At 39.7% G+C, this 5,806-nt stretch overlaps 1 non-coding gene across 1 annotated transcript; it reads left to right on the top strand.

Annotated features, from left to right (window-relative positions):
• Positions 1–5,698: 5,698 nt before the first annotated feature.
• Positions 5,699–5,806, top strand: LOC141658044 (small nucleolar RNA R71). The gene has a single exon (XR_012548955.1). It is a non-coding gene; the product is annotated as a small nucleolar RNA R71 (small nucleolar RNA).

The following is a 5,806-nucleotide window of genomic DNA, read 5'->3' as shown; positions in this document are numbered from 1 at the left end:
AAACAAATACATGGTTATGATCCTTATATAATCAATTAGCCATTTACAAAGTCAATTTGGCAAGGCGAAATCATTTGGGGGAAAATGCCCAAATTTTCAACTAATTAGGGTCGAAAACCCTAATTTTGTCGATCCCATTTGAGCAAATACGGAAGAAAAATGCAAGATTGATACACATACCTCGATTAGTCATGGCAAATGCAAGCTTTTGGATCAAATTTCGACGGAAATGGTTGGAATCCGAGAGAGTAATTGAGATTTATTGTTTCGAATAAATGAAATGAATTCCCTATTTCATCGGGTTTTTACGCAGAAAAGACACGCCCAGGAATAGACGCAGCAGGTGCTACGCCTCTTACAAAGGACGCAGCTCTTGCTACGCCTTTTCCTCAGCTTCCCTTCATACGAGTTTTCAAAAATTCGTTATGAGTTCGTTATTTTTGTGGGCCCATCCTTGGTGCGCCTTATCCTTGATGCTACATCACGTATTTGGTCCGTTTGACGTATGTTCTTCACCCGGAACTGCATTCTCCAAGACAACAACAAATTATCGCCTTATTTTCTTACCCAAGACCTAGCTTGTCACAACGAGCATTTTTTCTTTGACAGGTGTTTCGACACGCCTTTATTAAGTTCCCCCAGCGAGAGTACACGGATAGACTTTCCCTCTCGAGACATGGAGATCAGTTCCCGATTAAGTTCCCCAGCGAGAATTCACGACCGGCAGTCACTTTCTCTTGAGACATGGAGATCAACATTGACCCCAAATTCTTCCGAAGTTGTTTGAAGCTGAATACAAACAGATTTCTCCCAGCAGTTCCAGACTGTGTCCTGCTGTCTTCCCCAAAATCATCGTTTTATTCCCCAGGCGAACCTTCATATCTCTTAGGTAACCCTTTTCAGGATAAACCCTTCAGATTTTTAAGAAACTTACCTTAATCCTTCAGACAACCCCTTTCAGTCCTTTGGGATAATCCTTCCTTCAGCCTTTCCTTTAGAGAGAGGCAGCCTTCAGAGTTAGCCTTCGAAAGTGTTAAGAAGTTTCTTCAGAATCCCTGTAACCCCCTAATGCCTTCAGACACCATGTAACCTTCAGACCCTACTTCCCAAGTCCTTTTCTGCGTATGTTTTCATATCTTTTCATATCTTTTTGAGATTCACTTCCAAAGTCTCTCCGAAAAACCCTACTTCCTTCATGTGATTAGTATAAATAGAGACCTTCGGTCTCACATATTTCTCACGCGAGTGTCCGCCCTTCTCTTCTCCCTTTGCATTCTAGACCACGTTCTTACTTTTGGGCGTCTACGTGCTTGAACTTTCGACCACGTAAGCTCGGATCTTTCTGAGTACCAGCCTCGTTTTGCATGACCGACCAATTTGACCAACTCCACCATAATCAACTTTAATCAATCTTAATCGTTTTTCCTCTTACGAGGGTTACATTCGAGTCGAGCATCACTAATCGTAAACTTAGTTCATCTCGTTTCGTCAAACATGTAAGTCTGAGGGTGTAAATCTCTCCTTTATTTATCGTTATTTATCTTTTGTAATCATATTGTAAGGTTTATGTCGAAAATACAATTAAAACCGATTTCAAAAACCCTTTGTTTAAAACCCTTTTCACGGATTATCAGAGAACAACCGTCGAGAAAGAACGCAGAAACTGCTGTGCCTCTTCGAAGGGACGCAGTACCTACTGCGCCTCTTTGTGAGGCTGCCGCAGTTCCTGTTTCCTTTCTTCTTCCTTCGTCTTTTGTTCGTCCTTTTGTTTTTTACTTTGTTTTCGAATGTTCATTGTTTCGTTAACACGACAATTTAAGCATGATAATTTTAACCTGTAATTCATAATTCTTCGTAATTAATTAATCTCATTAATTCCCGACTTAAATCCCAAATAACCAATATTTGCGGGTTTTCGTCAATAAAGTCAAACCGGGTTGTAGAAATTCAATTCGTTCATGTTGAGTTTCTGGAATTCGATCTCTGATATATTCTCACCTGTTTATTATCATATTCATCATATTCGTCATTAATTCATAATATTTAACCTAATTAGTTCATCAATTTGTTAATTAATCTCATTAATCTTGTAATTAATTCGTATTAATCGGTTTCATCCATGTTTATTGCTTTCATGACCGTCAATCACATGTAAATAATCTGCTAATCACTTCCATCCGAGTAAATATTATTAATCAATCATTAAATTCACCAACGAACATTAACGACTTGCAATTCCGGCTTCACAGCCAGAACTGAGCCAAGGAACAGGCGCAGCAGAGCTGCGCCCTCTCCAGAGGGCGCAGCTCTGCGCCTGTTCCTGGCTGATTTCTGTCTCTGAACTCCCGTTTTGCCTTGACCTAATTTATTAGTTTACGTATTTAATTAACTATTATTCGTATTATCACCCTAATAATCTGTTCGTTCATTTATTTATTCTTTCTTTTCCAAATTATCCGTTTTAGATGTTCTTCGACATAAATCATTAAACCCGATGTAATTATTGTAATTTTCCTTTATTGTATTTATCATTGTACTTTTTATTACTTGTATGCTTTCACATGTAATTGAACTTAAATCCCGATTCGACCTATTTGTATGCTAATTTAATTGTTTACCGACTTAGTATTAATTCTCACATGTTAGGATTAATACGTTGGATGTTGCATTGCATGCATATAATCGACAATATATCGAGTATAGATAATTTCCCTAATCATTAGAGGCCGCTATCGAGGCGGGCGGGATTAGGTGTTCGATCAAAACAGCTTCCTAATACGTACCCTCACCCCTTACTCCAGATCTCTGTGAACATCCGTGTTCATTGGCATCCACGAGAGTCATTCTAGACATAGAATGCTAAGGGTAACGAGTTCTTGGTGTTCATGTCACTACTTTGTGTCTTGACATGTCACGAGGTATTCGAACGGTTTCCAATTTTCCACAATAAATTGGTGGCGACTCCACAAATGCAAACGCTTGTTCTTTCCCAAGCTCCCCCGTGGGCCCATTGTCCACAACCTCCATGATAGACTAGATAAAGTCGAAAAATATGCTTATCATGCAACGTTGAAAGTGGCGGGGGCATTACAAAGACCAAAGGGCATTCTACGGTAAGCAAAGGTACCGTAGGGACATGTAAATGTAGTCTTCTCTTGGTCATCCGGGTGAATGGGCATTTGAAAGAACCCGAAATAACCATCTAGATAGCAAAAATAATTGTGACATGCCAACCGCTCCAACATTTGGTCAATAAAAGGCAATGAGTAGTGGTCTTTCTTGGTGGTTAAATTTAACCTCCTATAGTCAATACACATTCTCCAACCCGTCACAATTCTAGTTGGAATAAATTCATTTTTATCATTTTTGACTACGGTGGTTCCTCTTTTCTTAGGAACCACTTGGACCGGACTCACCCATTTAGAATCGGAAATTGCATAAATAATTCCCGCATCCAACAATTTAAGCAATTTCTTTTTGACCACTTCTTGCATGTTAGGATTTAGTCGTCTTTGACCTTGGACACATGGTTTATGATCTTCCTCAAGATTGATTCTATGCATGCAAAATTCGGGGCTTATGCCCTTTAAATCATCAAGTTTGTATCCAATGGCTTTCTTGTGAGACCTTAAGACATGAAGCAATTTAGACAATTGACTCTCATTCAATTTAGCACTAACAATTACCGGACACATCTCATCATCATCTACAAAAGCATACCTCAAATTGGAGGGGAGAGGCTTAAGTTTGGGTTTTTGTACCTCGATGTCTTGAGGTGTAGCAACCAAACCTATAAAGTGTGAGCTTTCCTCCAATGATAACTCTTCTCCTCCAATTCATGCTCCAAAACATCTATCTCCTCATTTCCAATAGTAAGAGTGCCTCCAAGGGATCTTTAGATAAAGATAGAGGTGTAGAGTCTTCTATAACAATGTCAACAACATCCAAAATGTCAATAGAATAACAAGACTCTTCTATCATGGGGCTCTTCATGGCACTATTCAAATTATATGTGACCTTATCATCACCCACTTTCAAAGTGATTTTACCATTCTTGACATCAATTACCGAAACCGCGGTATGTAAAAAGGGTCTTCCCAAAATGATTGGGATATGGCATCTTCGGCCATGTCAAGAACAATAAAATCAACCGGAATAAAAAACTTACCAACCTTCACGGGAACATCCTCCAAAACTCCCAAAGGGCGTTTTATAGAACGATCCACCATTTGCAAGGTGACACTAGTACATTTTAAGATTCCCATATTAAGCTTAACATAAATAGAGTAAGGAATTACACTCACACTAGAACCTAAATCGCATAAAGATTTATCAATTTGATAGGTTCCAATTGTGCATAGAATGGAAAAACTTCCGGGATCTTTTAACTTAGGAGGGGACTTGTTTTGCAAAATAGCACTCACCTCGGCGGCGAGGGCTATTGTTTCAACTTCGTCAAAAGTCCTCTTCTTAGTTAAAATGTCTTTCATGAACTTAGTATAAGATGGAATTTAAGTGATTAATTCGGTAAAAGGAACGGTTACCTGGAGATTCTTCACAACTTCCATGAACTTACCGAATTGAGAATTCTTTTAATGCTTCGCCAATCTATGAGGGAATGGCACTTTGACTTTTTCCGGCATCTTTGTTTCAACATCCTTCTTTGGAGGAGCATCCTCCACATCTTTAACTTCTTCAGCCACAAGTGGATCATCCACCTTCTTTGGGATATCTTCACCTTCCTTACCATTAGAAGAAATCTCAAACTCAACAAGTACCTCCTCATCTTCCTTGGGCATGGGTGGTCCATCATATTTCGTACCACTTCTTAAGGAGATGGCATTAAGGGTAGCATGTGGCTGCTCACCTTGAGGTGGTAATTGACCCGTTTTCCTTGAAGAGCTAGATGAGGCTAGTTGAGCCATTTGTTGCTCCAACATCTTGATTGCGGCATTGTGAGATTGATCACTCTTTTGAAGTTGAGCCAACATTTCCGATTGGATCTTAGCCATTTGCATTACCAAGGCCTCAAGTTTACCCCCTCCTTGGTTGTTTTGTTGGTCATTTTGAGGTGGTAGCCCCTGATTTTGTTGGTAGTTTTGTTTAGGTGACCTTTGTTGTTTTTGATAACCCGGTGGGGGATTATACTTTTGTTGTTGAGGAACATAGAAATTTTTTTGTGGTGGGGGTTGAGGTTGAGGGTTAAGCACATTATTACTTCTATAAGACATATTCGGGTGGAATCTTGAATTCGGGTTATATGTATTTGAAAATGTACCTGGTGGATAAGAACTTTGTCTTAGAGCTTGAAAAGCATTTACCTTCCTCAATAGTTGCTTGGCAATGAGCGGTGTAATGACCCGCACCTCCGCAATCGTCATAAAAAATGATTTGACTCATAGAGGACACGACATTGAGTTGTTGAAGGGAATCTGTAGCATCTCGTTCTGCCGATTGTTGTTGGAGTAAGGCAATTTGAGCTAACAAGACGGGATTGTCGGAGGATTCTTCTTTAACTTTGAGTAGTACACTTCGGGAATTGACATATTGTGCGTCATGGATCGCCATAGATTCGATTATGGCATGAGCAATATCGGTGTCAATTTGATCAAACCGCCCATTGTTGGCGTAATCAAGAATCCTTCAGGACTCGGCACAACATACATTGTAGAATGTTATAGCTAGGAACCAATAATCCAACCCATGATGTGGGCATTGTCTTTGCAAGTCTTTTTACCTCTCCCAAGCCTCATATAAGCTCTTAAGAGCTTGTTGACGGAATCCGGTGATTTGGCTTCTCAAGGTT

This window comes from Silene latifolia, chromosome 5 (assembly GCF_048544455.1).
Source record: "Silene latifolia isolate original U9 population chromosome 5, ASM4854445v1, whole genome shotgun sequence".
NCBI lineage: Eukaryota > Viridiplantae > Streptophyta > Magnoliopsida > Caryophyllales > Caryophyllaceae > Silene > Silene latifolia.
Note: the sequence above shows the minus strand (reverse complement) of the source record. Positions and strands in the feature narration are given on the sequence as shown.